The sequence below is a fragment of the Podarcis tiliguerta genome (genome assembly GCF_965153285.1).
Source record: "Podarcis tiliguerta genome assembly, chromosome: 5".
Lineage (NCBI taxonomy): Eukaryota > Metazoa > Chordata > Lepidosauria > Squamata > Lacertidae > Podarcis > Podarcis tiliguerta.
Window position 1 is genome coordinate 14,609,002 of NC_139538.1, and position 18,856 is coordinate 14,627,857.

The window sequence follows — 18,856 nt, forward strand, 5'->3', positions numbered from 1 at the left end:
ACCCCAGTCGCTCTGCTAATACCTAGATGGGTTGCGTTCAAAGTGTTTTTGTAAAATCCGGTTTTGTTTTTGAACTGCAAATGCAACCCCCCCCTCCCAAAAATACGTCATTTAGGTGATGATTAAAAAGATCCTCAGGCAGCAGAGCACCATCAGAAATACTATCATTCCAGCTTGGTTCAAATAAGGGTTAACACAAATTCCAAATGAAAATGGAAATCGTAACATTAATAGAATCAGGATGTTTGGACCATGTGTTCAGCTCTTGAGTTACAAATAATTTAAGATTACTAGTGAAAAGCAATGAACTTAAGACACAGTCATCCTTAACTTGGCTGATTTATTGTGTAAGCCTTTTTGCCCATTTTCCCAAGAGGAGTGACCACTTCCTGGTGTACACAGAGTTATTGACACTCTGGCTGAGTCACAGCCATTGTTTCCAATTATGCTCTGCGGAGCTAAGATGAAAAACCAACATCCTATGTATCCAAATAAGCCAATAATACTGACTGACAGAAAAGCAGGAAAATGAAAGTATGCTCTCAGCTTGAGATAGCACTCGCTTGTCGTTATTAAATATAAAAGCTTGGTTAAGGGAGCCTCAGAGGGAATGTTGCTTTCTCGTGTTTTATGTTTACCACCGGCTGTCTCTGCTCAAAACATGAAGGATTCTTCTTTGGGCCTTAGAGATGTGAAAGCCAGAGGGAGGAATGGGGGGTGGGAGGTGGAACGGGACATGTTTTTCCATGGCTTCAAAATTTCCAGAAGTGTTGCATCTCTATTTGGGCCAACATCAAAATTCATCTAGAGCAGCTTTCCCCGGCATGGCACTCGCCAGATGTTTTGGACTACAGTTCCCATCAGCCTCAGCCAGCACGAGAAATGGAGAACAAAGCTTCTGTAAACATCTCATTGCTGCAAAGCGGGGAATTATGGCAGGCGCTGTAGCAGAGATAAGCCTTAGTTCCTGAAATTCTCTCTCAAGAGCCCCGTCCGCCTGCGGTTCTGCTCAGAAGTGCTTAAAGTCTAGGGCTTGCCCTTGGCCTGGATTCAAGTAGGCCGGAGCCTAAAAGGAAGTGTGGGTCTTGTGTTGGGAAAAAGCTCCACTGCCCCTGCTTTTGAGAAGGAGCAGGCTCGTGTCATCCCCTGGGCCAGCCTGCAGAAGGGATGCAGACCCTCCAGGTGTAACTGGACTACAAATCCCATCATCCTTGCTTTCTGGCCACGCTGCCTAGAGCAGATGGTTGGAACAGTGATGGGGGACGAAAGGGTTCAGGTTCCGTTCTTGGGTTAAAAATATCTCCGGGCATAAGGAACCTGTATTGCTGGACTGTTAACTCCCATGCATGATGGGAACTGTAGTCCTACAAACTTCTGGAAGGCCACAGGTTCCTCATGCATGCCTGTGGTAGATCCTAATTTACAGATCTCTTGTTCTGCTTCTGACAACATAAGAGCCCAACTAGATCAGCCCAAAGGCTAGCAACTCCAGCCATGTAGTAGCCATCAAAAAGCCTATGCTCCGTGAATTTGTCTAACGATGGGAATTATAGTTCCAAAACATTTAGAGGGCCACAGAATGCATGCCCCTGGTCTACTGGGATTTTATCTCAAAAAGCTTCACACACTGCACATATTTAAAGTGCATACCTCCCCCCCCCCCCCCAGAATCCTGGGAGCTGTAGTTTCCCCTCACAAAGCTACAATTCCCAGCACCCTTGATCTACAGCTCCCAGGATTCTTGGGGCAAAGTCATTTGCTTTGATTGTGTGCTTTAACTGTTCAATGACGTCCACAACATGAAGATTTCTATGCTTTCTTCTTACATTATTAGTTGTTTCTTCTCACCGCAATGTATCAAAACCCACAACGATAGCTTCATCCCTGTCAGTCAGATGGGTGATGCAAAAGTCCTGGTCTTAATTAAACGACACTTAGCAAGCCCCTGCCGTTTCCGGCAATGTTCACGCATTATTGCACTCGCAAATGCGTGTTTTGTCCGCTTCAGACTTAATCATAAATTCTTCTCTTTTCAACTAGCACGTTGGTAAAGCGATCCGTGCGGAAAATGATAACTTTAGCGACTCTGTTAGAAGCAGATCTTTTACACAAGAAGCTGCAGCTTCTGCAATATGTGGCACCTTAACTGCTCACTGGGCCAGGATATCACCACTATGTTGTACTGCCTCTGAAACAAGTGCACTGGCTGCTAATTAGCTCTTGGGCTAAGTTCAAGGTGATGGTTTTGGTGTAAAGAAAGTGATATAACTGGGGATCAGGAAGCTTGAAATATCATTTTTACCCTTTATGTAGCCAGCTGATCACTGTATACTGCAGGTGAGACTTTCTTGCAGATACAGTGATACCTTGGTTCTCAAATTTAATCCGTTCCAGAAGTCTGTTCCAAAACCAAAGAGTTCCAAAACCAAGGCACGCTTTCCCATAGAAAGTAATGCAAAACGGATCAATCCATTCCAGACTTTTAAAAACAAGCCCTAAAATAGCAGTTTAACATGAATTCTGCTATCTAACAAGACCATTGATCCAAAAAATTAAAGCAAAAATCAATGTATTGTACTTTAAAATAAATAAGACAGTATCGTAGATGATAACAATTAAAAAATAAAACAAAAATTCTTACCTGCACTGATGATAATCATTGTTTGAATGGGAGGCTTATTTCCATTTCCGCAGTCACACAACTAATCAATCAGTAGCTGACTGGGTTCCAGTTTCAAAAACAAAAGCGCCAAACTTAATCCGTTCCAGAAGTCCGTTTGACTTCCAAAATGTTTGAAAACCAAGGCACAGCTTCTGATTCTTGCAGGTGCCCCAGAAACAATAGCCAACAGCCACATCGGACGTTCAGCTTTCGAAAACAGGAACACTTACTTCTGGGTTTTCGGCGTTTGGGAACCAAGGTGTTTGAGATCCAAGGTACCACTGTACCATATTATCAGGAGATCCACTCATCAACAGCTCAGTTGGTTAGAGCGTGGTACTCATAATGCCAGGGCTACAGATTCAGTCCTGCACCTGGAATTGTTTTAATTGTTTTGAAATTTGTGTGTTTGCCTCTCTGGGCTCCTTTTGGGAGGAGTGGGATACAAATTTTAAATACCTAATATAATTCGCTTTTGAGTGACAGCTGATCCACTGTTCCTTGCTGTACCTTTGTGGACTTGGTAATGTATCTGTTATTGTACCATTATAGAATATGCAGGTATGTCATTTCAATCCCTGTATTTTATTGTAATAGATTTTATATTATTGCCAGCTGATGAAGAACATTTATTGAAACAGTCTATTATCCTGAAAGGACTCTTCTGTGGCTGTTGCTGCGATTGGAGCACCTACCATCATTCTTCTGTGTTGCTGTGCTTATAGCACCATCTCTCTCCAGCTCACTCTCAGCAAAATTCTGTATAGGGTATTGACTTTGGAAGGCGTTTAGCCTCAATATTCAGTGATTCTTTATGGTCAGATACTAATCTGATCATTTCTTTTCACAGAATATCTGCTTGACTCATATTAGTTCGTGACTCCATGTACATATTGTATGTTTTCTAATAGTGAATTAAGAAATGGTTCGATAGTGTTATATAAATATTGTTAGTATACTGTTAGCCTATGTGTTGCTTTGTGTTTGTCAGATTAATCTTTGTTTTGGCAGTGAGGATTCAACTGGGCTTCCTCCTGCCGGGACGTTTCTCCCCTACTGTGTTCCCCTTCAGTCTTCAGAGGGCTGACCTCTGTTCCCAGACACCTGGAGACTTTCATACATGGAGTTGGCAAGGATTTAGCCCTTGCTTTGCTCTGAAACACACCTTGCCTTCACTGGAGGTTGAAGCAACCAGGCACATCAATAGAGATGAGAGATAATAATAATAATAAATAATATTTTTTTTATTTATACCCTGCCCTTCCCGGTTCAGAAAACCAGGCTCAGGGCGGCTAATAACAAATTTAAAACACTTAATTGATGCAACAAAAAACAGCATACAATGTGAATAACAATAAATTCAGAATTCAAAAATCAAAAATCAATTTAGGGGGGAAATCCATCCAATAAACATTAGATGGTCACCAGGGCTAGCTGGCTAAATTAGTCCTATTTGGGCCAGTGAGGAGACCAAGGGAGAATTAGGTGTGAGATCCAGAGCGGGTAATCTTCATAAAAACGGGAGGGGGAGGGAAGGAGGCAGTGGCGTAGCGTGGGTTGTCAGCACCCGGGGCAAGGCAAGTAATTTGTGCCCCCTAACCCGGGGCAAGGCAAGTAATTTGCGCCCCCCGCTGCACTGTCCCTCCCCCAGATAGTCCCTCGCTCTCTCTCCGCACCGCACCGCACGCCTGGCACCCTCCCCTCCACAGTGGGCGGCGACCCGGCGGCTCGGATCGGATTCGCACAGCCAGCACTGCAGTGAGAGAGAGTGAGTGAGCCAGGTAGGGGCAGAGAGCTGCGAGTGCGAGCGCACCCCCCCCCAGATGTTGCGCCCGGTGTGGCCCGGCCCCCCTGCACCCCCCACGCTACGCCACTGGAAGGAGGGGGAATAAAAGATCAGGCTAAGTTCAAATTGAAAGCCAGGTGGATCACAGATCACAGATACCTGCTGCACGTTAAATGAGGGGGGGAAACTTGTACTACTATCCGGTGGCTGCAGCTGTTGCCCCCAGTTAGAGCAGTATGGTTACTGAACTGAGTTAAGTCTGGGAACCACAGAATCTTAGAGTTGGAAGGGACCCAAGGATCATCTAGTCAAACCCCCACATGCAGGAATCTCAACTAAAGTGTCCACGGCAGGTGGCCACCCAACCCCTGCTTAAAAACCTGCAAGGAAGGAGAGTCCACAACCTTGTGAGGGAGTTTGTTGCACAGTTGAATAGCTCTTAACCATCAGAAAATTCTTCCTGGCATTTAGTCAGAATCTCCCATCCCGTTCCCCCTCACTCCCTGTTTTCTGATACAGCCAGTCTAAGCATGTTCAGTCCTGCTGACCACTGCTCTATCCTGGAAGATCCTTTGTGCTTTTGCAAACCTTGGTGCTTCCTGGAGTCTGCGTACGCCTCTCTTGGGTGCGCGGGTGGTGCTGTTTTGGCTACATCAGCCGCAGCACTCTTCCCCTGAAGCCTGGAAATAGAGGGCATGATCCTGTGGCAGCAGCATGCAGTGGCGTAGCGTGGGTTGTCAGCACCCGGGGCAAGGCAAATAATTTGCACCCCCTAACCCGTGGATTTGCGCCCCCTAACCCTAACCCCCAGATGTTGCGCCCGGTCCGGCCGGCCCCCCCTGCACCCCCCATGCTACGCCACTGGCAGCATGTGCCCCTGCCATGCTTAGAAACACACCTACTTTCAGCAGCCAGGAACTCCATAAGAGACACTGGAGAGACCTATCAGGAGTAAGCATGGACCAATGGTACCAAATAGTATGGGAAACAGCCTTACTAGAAAAATTAACCAATTAACTGAAACTGACACGGGGACAAATAGAAGATGCCTTCACCCCGGTATGGCTCCCCTTTATCACACACACAGCCCAACAAAACAATGACAAAAATCCACCAACAACATACAAAGCAATATGGCTAACCTGATCCAAAACACCCACCCACCCCACTCACACATGAAAACAAAGACCATCACAGCCAACCACAAATGAACAGCCACACCCTAGGCTAACCCCAACCTCTCTCATCACCACAGGAACACAAGTGAATAGCAGAGAACCTGCACAAGCGATGCTGACACAAAACACCACATACCGTATTTTTTGCTCTATAAGACTCATTTTTTCCCTCCTAAAAAGTAAGGGGAAATGTGTGTGCGTCTTATGGAGCGAATGCAGGCTGCGCAGCAATCCCAGAAGCCAGAACAGCAAGAGGGATTGCTGCTTTCACTGCGCAGCGATCCCTCTTGCTGTTCTGGTTTCTGAGATTCAGAATATTTTTTTTTCTTGTTTTCCTCCTCCAAAAACTAGGTGCGTCTTGTGGTCTGGTGTGTCTTATAGAGCGAAAAATACGGTATATTAAGTAAAATAGAAACATCGCCACCTGACCCCCCCACCCCTACTCATCTCTCCCCCCCCTCCACCCTTTTCTTCCTAATATCTCAACAAATGAAACTGATATGTAAAAAGTGTTACTTGGAAAAAGAGAGAGAGAGAGAGAGACATTGCATATACTTTTGTAAACCAAGAAAATTTTTAATAAAAATACATTTTAAAAAAAGAAGTGATTCAACACCACTGTATGTATGAATGGGCCATTGGCGAGAGACCCAGCCAAGTCCTCCCTGGAAACCTCTGAATCTGAACCAGAATCAACCCATGGCCCCCAAATAAAAACCACAGTGTTGTGATCTTACCCTAGCTCAGGGTAGTATCGATTTTAGCTCCAGTTTATCTAGAATCCCTTTCACAGGAGGCTTATAAAATGCGGAAATATTTAAGAAGAACACTAGGTGTCACTGCATCAATGCATTTGAGATGTATAGCCTCCTACCTCAGCCCTCTACATCCAGCAGTATCCTCACGAATCTAAAGTTTTCGTGAAGCTTAGAATCATAGAGTTGGAAGGGAACGTGGGGGTCATCTAGCTCAACCCCCTTGCAATGCAGGAATCTTTTTGCCCCATGTGGGGCTCAAACACATAACCTCGAGATTAAGAGTCTTGTGCTCTACCAACTGAGCTATTCCTTCTCTTTGTTGGGATGCCACAATGCACATTAAGCGGATTGACAAGTTTCACATCTTGGTATTGCTTGCATTATGTCTCCCGCCAGTGCGGTGCCATGTTACCAACCTCACTCTGCCATCAGCCAGACCCCCAACCTGCCTGTCCTTTGACTTGGCCTGTCTAGGGGTAACATCTTCCTCCTTAGTCTCAGTTCTGCTCTCCTGGAAATCAGCAGGGAGGAGGAAGGAAACGAAACTCACCTGTTGTTGGCTGTGGCTCCGCCTCTCACTGGCTGTGGCCCCGCCCACTCTTGACCTCCCTGCCCTACCAATCCCAATGGCACAAATGGCACCCAGAATACTGAACAAGCAGTGATATATCCTTGTGTCCACCCCCACAATTCTCTGACCAGTTTAAGTACTAAAATTAAGCCGAATGTTTTACATCGCTTTGCTTCAAATATTTACTTAAACTCTGCTTAAAAGAATTTTTGCAAGCTGAGGGGAATGACACCATTAATTTGATAGTTTTTGGAACCGTCCCATGGCGTTGCAAGGCCAGAAAGAGAGTTTGCTTATTTTTTGAGGGGGGGGGGAGGCAACAACAACAACAGTTTTAAAGAAAAGGTTTTGCTCTGCTGGGCTTTTGACTCCCACACATTTGAGTGGGAGAAAGGACAAATTTCTAGGACACTGAGTTCCCCATGGCAACGGAAAACGGAAGTGACTTTAACCCTATGTAGCGACGGGTGACTCATTCTTGTTCATGTTCTAAGCACAGTAATAGCACTGTATTGGTGAAAGAAAGTGAAAAAGCTCTGTTGCAAGCTCTGTTACAAAGCTGGACCAAGACAGTCTGGTGCCCGAGGCAGAAAATCCAGTTGTCCCTTCTGGTTCAGAAAATGTACCGTATTTTTCACCCTATAGGACGCACTTTTCCCCCTCCAAAAATGAAGGGGAAATGTGTGTGCGTCCTATGGGGTGAATGCAGGCTTCAGGAAGACATCCGCAAGCCTCGCGTGCCCTGCAGGAGGTCCTGCCGGGCGCGCAAGTCTTGGGGCGGCAGCCTGTTCTGGGGCTGGGGTGGAAATACATTTTCCCCCCTTTATTTCCCCCCCAAAAAAACTAGGTGCGTCCTATGGGGCGAAAAATACGGTAATGCAGTAATGAATGAAATAATGGGTGATTTGCTATCTTTTTAAGGTGATCTGCCATTTGAGTTCCCAAAGTCAGCTTCTTGGTCCAGACAGTCCTGGATTGCTTTCAGATTGCCAGTGTTTTGCAGATAGCATTCAAGTGCATAGCATAAATTTAGGTTTGGGCTCTAGTGCAACCCCCCCCCCCCCCAATTTTCAAAACTGATATTTTGCTGGTAGGAAAGTGATGTGGAAACCCACTGCAGGAGGTAGGGTGCAAATGATGAACATGAAGATGTATAAACACTGTGCTAGCAAATCAGGATGAGTTCTCAAGTCTGCTATAACCTCACTGCAAGCAAATTAGAACAAATGTTCAAAAAAGACCAAAGTCTATCCTCTTTGATCATGTCCGCAGCAAACATCATGACTACCCTCCGAAAACCCCGAGAACTGTAGTTTACTCCCCACAGAACTATAATTCCCAACACCCTTAACAAACTACGGTTCCCGTGAACCTTTTGGGGAAAACCACGTGCTTTAAATGTGTGGTGTAGATGTAGATGTAGAGACAAGCGAACCAAGGTCATCTGGTGGAGTTTTTGCTTATTTCATGCCAGATTCTTTTGAATGAGAAGAGATAACATCTGATCACGATTATAGTTCGGTAACAGTTGAGTGTTTCATTCAGCAGCCACTAGGGAATGCGATGTTGGTTGCACAAAGTAAAAAGATCTCTCTCTGTGTGTGGTTGACTATTCGACACCGACACCCCCGCCATTGCCATTTCTCCAGTATTGGGTGAGCAGGGAAACAAACATCCTAGATTGCATCAGTAGTGTGGGTTTGTTCCTGACCACAGGAGGGTATGAATAGACTGTGTTTTATATAACAAAAAATAATGGGAAACTGCTTTCAATTGTGTCTTTAGACACAAATGTGTCTTTAGACAGAAGGTAGATTCTTGAGCTGTAACCCTGCAGAAGTCCACTGATACAAGTATATCCTTTTTGGTCTGAAGTTGTTGTCCATATTGATTTTGTACCAGTGAAATTCTTGATATTTGAAGATGCTGATGAGTTTTTAAATTGCCTTCCTGCAGCATGAGCACTAAGAACAGGACAGCAAGCCCTTTCAAGAGATTTGTCCTTCGATTCTGGAAGGAGAAACACCCACGATCTATTATGCAGTGGTCTGAGGTCCTCGCTGGCTTGGCTATCCTCGAACACATTTCTTATGAACATCCATTTCATGTGAATTCCTTTCTGGATGGCTTATATCGATTTGTATGTTTAAATTAAGATGGATGCATTGGTGGCTACTGTATTCTCAGTGTGAACTGGTGAATTTTATTTATGTCCACTCCCTTCCCCCTTTTCTCTGTTGTTCTTTCTTTGTTAAACTTGTTACTATTTTTAAATAATGGACAAACAAATGAATAAGAGAGCACAGGAATGACAGCTCTATTCACAAGAATACTACTTGGGTCCATGAAGCACCCATGCTGGATTGTCAGAGGACTCAGGTCCTGGGTCTTCCAAGCTTCCCTGTGCGAGGAGCTATCGTCAGCCCTCTGTACATAATAGGAAGGCCAAGTGCCCTGCTTTGTAAAGGACACTCTTCTGCCCGAAGCAGTGTCTGGTCCAAGTCCATTTCAACGATGAAGAGCATGAGATGGGGGAGACATCAGAAGAACCTTGAAGCTGCTCACCAGCAGTAAGCACTTGGAAAGCAAACTGACACGAGCCAGCAATAAATCACATGCAGCAAGTGAAGTTCTTAGAGGAAACAGGGTCTGCTCAGGAGTGCCAGGCCTAATGAGCACAGCAGCTCTTCCTTGGTAGGTTTTGCCCCTATGAGGCAATTGTGGAGGTTGAAGTCCCTGCCTTCCTGCAGCTACCTAAGTCCCCTCCTCCTCTGGTTCTTTCCCAAGCAATCTGAGACTATGCCAGTGCGCCTGCCTTTGCTCCTCCCGCTTCATGCCTCTCCTGGTCCTGGGAGACCAGTGGGGAAGGGAGATTGTCATAGCAGGAGGGGAAGACGCCAGCCTGACTCTTCTCTACCTCTAGGCCTCCCTCATAACACCTTCCTGCTTCCACTTCTGCTTGCTTCTGGACTTCTCTGCCACAGCCTCTCGCTGCTCACTAAACTCTGGTATATATATGCCATACCAGAACATAGGAAGTTGCTTTGTACAGAGCCGGACCATTGGTCCATCTAGTGCAGTATATTGACTGCACTGACTGGCAGCAGCTATCCAGGGTTACTTTCCAGCCCTGGTGGAAAATGCCAGAAATCAAACCAGGGACTCCTTGCATGCAAAGAAAGTGCTCCACCACTGAGCCCATATATCTGCATTTTTGTGTGTGTGTAATTCTTCATCCTGTGTTGTTGGCTGCAATGAGGTCCTTTTAACTTCCTTCCCATAGAGAAGAACATCTGTAGCAGAGATAAAACAACTTCCCCCTGATGGGTTGCTGTTCCCTTTAATCAAGGAAGAATCAGCAGTTGTCCCTTGCCTGTGCAATACATCTGCCAGCTGGCAGCAACGGCAAAGCCACAAGACAGCTAGCCGCTGTGTCAGCAGCTGAAGCCTGCTCAGCTTGCGCCCCAGCAAGCCAGATTCAGCCCACCCATGGCCCACCGGCCACTGCCTGCTGGGCAGCCAAATAGGAGATTTATGAAGCCCACGGCAAGCTGACATGCATGTGGTTTTACAAGGGGTGCAGTTACTGTATGCTGCAGGAGGTAGTGATGCCTACAAACTTAGATGGCTTTAAAGGAGAATGGGGCAAATCCTCATCTTATCAACTGGGCTACTTCTAGCTCAGTAATGTTCCCAAACTGGTCCAGGGACCACCAGTAGTCCAGAAGCATCATTTAGGTGGTTCATGGCATTACATAGCATGCCGATTTTAAAGTGGAGAGTATGGGAAGGCACTTGCTCTGTTGCAACATCCTCTAACCTCCCTGAAAACAGAGCATGGTGAATGTTCATTACCGTATTTTTCGCTCTATAAGCCACACTTTTCCCCTCCTAAAAAGTAAGGGGAAATGTGTATGTGTCTTATGGAGCGAATGCAGGCGGGAGGCTCTGCTCAGCGATCCCTTTAAAGAACCCTGTGGAGTGTGTGTGCGGCTCTTGGGGGCTTTTCCCTGAGGAGGGAGAAGGGCCGCACACACGCTCCGTGCACTCTTTAAAGGGAGCATGGCTCTTGGGGGAGCCTTCATTCTGCTGCCCGGGAGAGGCTGTGTGCGGCTATCCCATAAGCCAGGACAGCAAGAGGGATCGCTGCACAGCAATCTTGAGTGCAGGGGGAGCCTTGAGGGTAGGGGGAGCTCTTGAGGGCAGGGGGAGCCTTCATCCCGCTGCCCTGAAGAGGCTTCACGCGGCTATCCCAGAAGCCAGAACAGGAAGAAGCTATCCCTGAAGCCAGATCCATCTTGATGTTCTGGCTTCTGGGATTCAGAATATTTTTTCTTTCTTGTTTTCCTCCTTCAAAAACTAGGTGCGTCTTATGGTCTGGTGCATCTTATAGAGCGAAAAATACGGTAAATAGCTGCTGATGTTCTATTTAGGACAGCACAGGCAGGTACTGATGGAGACAGGTGGTCCTTCAGTTGCCTTTGTCTTGGTCCTTAGCTATGAAGGGCTTTAAAGGCCAAAACCATCGCTTTGAAACTGAGCCCAGAAACAGGCTGGGAACCATAGCAGTTGGCACAGCACAGGTATAAAATGGCCATAACATCCAGTTAGAAATCTAGCAGCCTGCACTCTCCAAATAGCCTTCAAAGGCAGGCCCATGTATAGCACAGCACAGTAGTCTTTCCTAGAGGTAACCAGGAGCATGGGTAACTGAGACTAGGTTATTTCAGTTGAAGAGGGTCAGGTGGCCTATCAGCAGTACCTCAGATACAGCCTGCCCATCTCACAACAAAAAGGTAAAGGAACAAGACCCTCAAGCTGTGAACCTGTTCCTTTGGTGGGAATATCATTGGAAGCGTTGAGACGAAAGTCAGTTTGCACTGCAGGCTGACTTGACTTCGATTTCGGTTTCGATTTCTGGGAATGGAGTTGAGAGACGACCTAACCTGGGGAGAAAACAGCAAAGACTTGATGAAGAGAGCACAGCAGAGGTTTTATTTTCTGAGAATCCTCCAGAAAAACAATCTCTCAAAGGACCTGTTGATGGCATTTTACCTTTGCACTGTGGAGAGTGTACTAACTTATGGTCTCTGTGTGTGGTTTGGGAGCTGCACGGCCAGGGAAAAAACAATGCTGTCCAGGGTTGTAAAGACTGCAGAGAGAATAATTGGGTGCACTATTCCCACCTTGGATCAAATCTATGCTTCCAGGTGCCATAAGAAAGCTGCAGAGATAGCACAGGATAGTACGCACCCCGGAAATTATCTCTTTCAGCTTCTGCCTAGGGTCATAAAGGCCAGGACTAGCCGCCTGAGAAACAGTTTCTACGCAAATGCAATTCTGGTTCTAAACGCAGCATAAGGAGTCTCTATGGTATATTGTATTTTAAAATGGGGTTTCAGAGTTTTTAGGGGGTTTTGAATGTTTTATGTAGTTTTTCAATTTCATTGTTCTGTGTGGGACAATGACAATAAAGATATCGTATCATAGATACCTTCCAACCTTCCTAGACTTACCTTTTTGCACTGACCTCCTTCAATGTTAGACTGATTCTCTCAGGACTGGTGACCTCATTTTCTTCGCCAGCCTTTCCTTGGGAGAGGAGACATCTTGGTGTGTCTCTCCTGCTGAGATGAAAGAGCAAGCATAGCTCTTTGCATCTTCACTGTACATAGTTAGAACTAGCATTTTCCCTATCAACAGTGGCGAACCTACATTTTTGGGGCCCTGAACTGTTATGGGCTCCCTTTGCAACCAGAAACAAGATTTGGGTAACCACACTTATCTTCTTCAGTGGAGTTGCTCCATGACAGATCACCACACCTTTACAACATCTCTCGAACTTTGGGATTGTTGAAATATATACAAAATAAAAAAAATGGTAGACCCAAAAATTGAAAACAATGTGGACCCAAGTTGCTTCTGGGGCCTGTCTGGGATTAGGGGCCTTGAAGCTAAAGCTTCATTAGTTTTATAAAGGTAAAGGTACCCCTGCCTGTATGGGCCAGTCGTGACCAACTCTAGGGTTGTGCGCTCATCTTGCTCAAGAGGCCGGGAGCCGGCGCTGTCCGAAGACACTTCTGGGTCACGTGGCCAGCGTGACGAAGCTGCAACTGGTGAGCCAGCACCAGTGCCGCACACGGAAACGCCATTTACCTTCCCACTATAAAGCAGTACCTATTTATCTACTTGCACTTAGGGGTGCGTTCAAACTGCTAGATGGGCAGGAGCTGGGACTGAACGGCGGGAGCTCACCCCGTCGCAGGGATTCAAACCGCCGACGTTGCGATCAGCAAGTCCCAGGCACTGAGGTTTTGCCCACAGGCCACCCGCGTCCTCATTAGTTTTATAATGCCTGCCTATTGTGTACTTCCTGCAATAGATATAGCTTTCTTGTTTTCCCAAACTCAGAGTTTCCGTGTGATTCTATCTAGTGTAAAATGCGCTCCTCCAGCAGGAATAAAACGTTCTGTTCAGCTTCTGTGAGTATGTCAACTCCAAACACCAGCAAGTACACCAGAATCAGAAAGTACCTGAAAGCAATTTTAGAAATAATAGCAAATCTCCTGGCCACAGGCTGCTCTAACTCAAGGGCGGAGAACCCTTTTCACCTCGAGGGACGGATTCTCTTCTGGGCAATCTTCCAGGAAAAATAAATAAATTGTATGTTTGTGCAGTATGACAGTTCCTTCGCACACTCACAAACCCTTCCCCATTCTGGCAGTGGAGACGGCATCATCCTAGGGCAAATTCCAGCCAGGCAAACACACTCATGGAGGGTGAAAAGCAGGGCTGGCCAGGGCTGGGGCCTGGGGTATGGTAGAGAAGCCTTGAAGGCTGCATCCAAGCACCTAGGCCCGAGGTTCCCTATCTCTGAGGTAACCGCTCTAGCTGCCGGAAAGAATGCTATGGACACGTAATGCTCCCCATTCGCAAGAGAGAGTCGAACTTGCCTCAGGGAACAACTCAGTGATGCTTTCTGCTAACTGGCACTCGAGGTGAGGCCCTTGCAAAACCGGTTGCGTCGCTCATGTTCATTTTCATAGGCCTACGTTGGAGCGCTTCTCCCGCAAGTGTTGCCAGTCCAGCAGACACACCTGCCATAAGGAGCACTTATTATTCTGACAACGCACTGTGATTAGGAAGGTGTAAGAATGCCAGCCGTGGCTTCTCCTCATCCAGATGGACGGCAACACTTCAAGGAGCAGCGCAGATCAAGGATTGCTGCCTGACAGTTTCAGAAGGAGGAGGGATGCAAAATTTTGTGATAGGTGGCTGGTGTTGCTATGGCTTAAAGCAGACACATTGCAGAGATGGATGGAAGGCAACCACCTGAACTTCTGCCCACACCCCTCCCAAAATCGGATTGCTTATGATAAGAAAAGTGACTTGAAGATGCATGTAAAGCGTAGGATTATACTTGCTTGACTTTTCAGGGACAAAACTGTCAGTAGAGCACGAGGCTCTTAATCTCGGGGTTGTGGGTTCAACTCCCACCTTGGGCAAAATATTCCTGCTTTACAGCAGGTTGGACTAGATGACCCCTGGGACCCTCCAACTCTACAATTCTACGACACAACATTGTATGTAACCTTTGTATAATATGCAGCTGTCTCATATGGGGTTTCGAACTCACAACCTTGGTGTCATCAGCACCACATTCTAACCAACTGAGCTAGCGCGTCCCCAGCCCGAAGCCCTTCAGCTGCTTTGGACTGCAATGACCATCATCCCTGACCACTGCCCATGGTGAGAATTAATAGAATCACAGAACTGGGAAGGGACCCTGACGGTCATCTAGTCCAACCCCCTGCAATGCAGGAATGTATGTGAGATTTTGTAGTCCCAAAACTTGGGGAGAGGGCACCAGGTTGGAGAAGGTTGTCTTCTCAAAGCCTGGCCAACCTTTCCTGGAATAAACACATCGAGGAGGCAGCTGCCTTTCTTTGAGCCTGCGGCCCAGGCCTTAGGATCAACAAGCATTGTGCATTGTCTGTTGTTCCAGCGAGGAATGCCCCTTCTTGTTCGCACTTCCAGCAAGCGGACAGACAAAAGGATTGTTCCGGGAGATGCCCAGCAGATGTGAATAGCCAAGATGCTGCATTAACAGAACTGCTGCGAGAGCGTCGCATGTACCCAGAGGGGCGCAAGGGATCGTGCAAAGCGCTGCGCCCGCCCGCAGCCTCGCCAGATGCTGACAGCCCCAGCGGGCTCAGTATTGCCTGCACGGACCGGCAGCAGCAGCAGCAGCTCTCCTAGATTTCCCAGCCCTTTCCAGGAGATGCCAAAGGCTTGAATCCAGGGCTTCTCAGCTGTGATTCCACCACGGATTCCTTCCCCTTTCGAAGAATCGGTGACACCCAAAGCCAAGGTCTCCTCCTCGCCGGAGTTGCGCACCCGCCTCCTGTGGGCGCGGGGACAGCCGTGACCCCGCCCCGTCCCGCTTCAGCTCCACGAGCCAGGCAAGAGGACTCCTTTCCCGGGCTCCTCCGGCTCCTGGCGTCGTGCGCCCTCTCTATCTTTCCGCGGTGGGATCCAGCTGCGCGCTTTTTGCGCGCGCGCCACAAGCAGGTAAGCCGCGCGCCCCCCCCCTCCCGCGCCAGCGAAGCGCCCTGGCGAAGAAACGCGCCACGATGCCCCTCGGCGTCGCAGTTACTGCGATCCGGAAATTTGCTAGACAGCAGCTCCGGCTGCGTCGATTTGCAACTTCTCAGGAAACTTTTGAAATCGCTACCTCTTTCCCGCTCCAACTACGACTGACAGGGAGAGGGAGAGGGAGAGGGAGAGAGAGAGAGAGAGAGAGAGCCCCTGGGGTGATCTCCCTTTCTCTCCTTCCAAGACCAGCTACCTGCCAAAGGTGGAACTTCAGCCAATTCAATAACAGATATCGCTCTTCCTATGATGTCATTGTTTGCTGATACACCCAGGGGCGTAGCCAGGGTGGGGGTGGGGGGCAGCTGCCACCTGTTCAAGTAAGTAAATAAAAATACTTAACTAAAAGTAGAAATTGTAGAAAGATGTTGACAGATTTTTTTTCTTAGTTGTTGTTTAGTCGTTTAGTCATGTCCGACTCTTCGTGACCCCATGGACCAGAGCACACCAGGCACTCCTGTCTTCCAGTGCCTCCCACAGTTTGGTCAAATTCATGTTGGTAGCTTTGAGAACACTGTCCAACCATCTCGTCCTCTGTCGTCCCCTTCTCCTTGTGCCCTCCATCTTTCCCAGCATCAGGGTCTTTTCCAGGGAGTCTTCTCTTCTCATGAGGTGGCCTTTCTTAGTAAAAAGGGTAAAGGTAAAGGGACCCCTGACCGTTAGGTCCAGTCGTGACCAACTCTGGGGTTGCGGCGCTCATCTTGCTTTATTGGCCGAGGGAGCCGGCGTACAGCTTCCGGGTCATGTGGCCAGCATGACTAAGCCGCTTCTGGCGAACCAGAGCAGCGCACGGAAACGCCGTTTACCTTCCCGCCGGAGTGGTACCTATTTATCTACTTTCACTTTGACGTGCTTTCAAACTGCTAGGTTGGCAGGAGCAGGGACCGAGCAACGGGAGCTCACCCCATCACGGGGATTCGAACCACCGACCTTCTGATCGGCAAGTCCTAGGCTCTGTGGTTTAACCCACAGCGCCACCCGTGTCCCTCAGCCTTTCTTAGTACTTGGGGTCAAATTAAAACAACTGTTTTTGAGACACAGATGGGTGCCCTGCCCCCGCAACATAAATCCTGGCTACACCATAGCTGTGAACCTTCCCTTTTTTTTGGTGGGAAATTCCCTTATTCCAGCGCTGCTTCCCGCTGCTATCCCGGATTGTTAGCCAACCCCTCACCCTGGGACAGGTGAGGCTGCTTATCCCTTATTTTCGAGGCTGCTGATCCCTTATTTTCAAATCTGAAAGTTGACAGCTATGGGCTACACCCATGCCCCCACCCACCTTTTGCAAACTTTGAAATTCTTCTCCCCACCTTTGTACAGACTTTTGCTTGTGTGTTTGTTATTCCCAACCAGGAAGTATTTGTTAATTGTTATTGTTTTCAGTGGCGTAGCGTGGGGGTGCAGGGGGGGGGGCGTCCGCACCGGGCGCAACATCTGGGGGTGAGGGTTAGGGGGCGCAAATCCATGGGTTAGGGGGCGCAAATCCACGGGTTAGGGGGCGCAAATTACTTGCCTTGCCCCGGGTGCTGACAACCCACGCTACGCCACTGATTGTTTTGTAGGGTTTTTTGTGTGTACACATGAATAATCTGAGGCTGAGTGTCTGGTCTCTCTCAGAAGTTCCACCATGAGCCCATCTCATGGATGCAGCTGAGAAGCAGATTTGCTCCAGAGGGCCTGCGAAGTTTCTGGCACCTCGCTGTGGCTGATGCTGGGACTTCCTGGTGTCTCTTGCAGAAAGGGCTGTCTTCTCAGTGGTGGGGGGACAGGGGACATTACCAGACCTGCTTTCTTCTTCTTCTTGTAATGAAAGGTTGATAGACTTCCATCAGCTCTTGCATACATGGCCAAGGATGGTGGGAGGTGCAGCCAAAAAGCTGGATGGCTGCAAGTTTCAGAGAATGGTAAAGTTGGAGGGGACACCAAAGATCATCTAATGCAGGCGCGTCCAACTTCCAAGAGACTGTGATGTACTCCCAGTATAAAAATACTGTCAGTGATCTACTTCTGGACCTTTTTTGGGGGGGAGCATTGCCCAGAGTTGTTGAGCGATCGACCCCCTGTGGTGCAGAAAATGAATTTAGGTCTTAGTTCAAGTTGAAAAGTGTTGGGATTTGACTCTTAGAGATGCCCGATTTGCTGTGCAGGGAGGTTATAGATAGGAAGCTGCTGTCATCAGCTTTAATTGCACAAACCCAAATTTATGGTAGGCACTTGAATGCCTCCCATGAAATCCTACAAGTCTGGAGGCAAACTGGGAGCCGTGTTTGTGCCTGAGAACTTGCAAAACTGTAATAATCTGAATTGTGGCATGCATATCAAGCTTCATTCATTTGTTTCTTAATAAAACTTCATTGGGGAGCACTTGGTGTGTTTTACAGAGTACCATAAACAGAAGTCAGATCTCTGGGCCCAAGATGCTCACAGTCTAAATTTAGAATAGGGGAAGGAGGAGAAATAGACAACAGGGGGAGCAAACAGTTGCAGGATTGCAAGCAAATGCAGTTGCACGTACATTAAGCCTTCAACTTTTGCGGAGGTTACGTTCCGAGGATCATGCCTAAAACCAAAATCGTGTATCAGTGGCGTAGCGTGGGGGGTGCAGGGGGGGGCCGGCCGCACCGGGCGCAACATCTGGGGGGGGGTGCTCACACTCGCAGCTCTCTGCCCCTACCTGGCTCACTCACTCTCTCTCACTGCAGTGCTGGCTGTGCGAATCCGATCCGAGCCGCCGGGTCGCCGCCCACTGTGGAGGGGATGGTGCCAGGCGTGCGGTGCGGTGTGGTGTGGAGAGAGAGCGAGGGACTATCTGAGGGAGGGACAGTGCAGCGGGGGGGGGGGGCGCAAATTACTTGCCTTGCCCCGGGTGCTGACAACCCACGCTACGCCACTGTCGTGTATAGTCAGAACATACTGTGTTCAATGGGATTGCCAGTCCCCTTTCCCTGACTCCTGCCCCCTTTCCTCCCTCTTTTTATTTTAATGTGCTTAACTTGCATGCTTACTGCACTTACTGCCCCATTCTATGCATGTTTACTCAGAAATGTCCAGCATCTTGGAGTCACACTTCTGCTTAGAGTAAACCTATTGGAATCAACAGAACTTAAGCTAATCGTAATTCAAGTCCCATTGATTTAAATAGGTCTGGATCCAACCTTCTCCCTCCTGGGTTGTAAGCTGAGAAGAAGGTCATATGCTTCCTTTTCAATCAATCATTCAATCAGTCAATAAAATAGTTGCATGTGTGTT

General features: G+C 47.8%; 1 protein-coding gene across 1 annotated transcript in view; it reads left to right on the top strand.

Annotated features, from left to right (window-relative positions):
• The first annotated feature begins 15,401 nt into the window (after positions 1–15,401).
• Positions 15,402–18,856, top strand: part of PLD1 (phospholipase D1) — a 133,122-nt gene continuing 129,667 nt past the window's right edge. The window contains exon 1 of the mRNA XM_083441987.1: positions 15,402–15,526. The gene's annotated coding sequence lies outside the window, so the exon portion shown is untranslated. The remainder of the gene's footprint in view (positions 15,527–18,856) is intronic.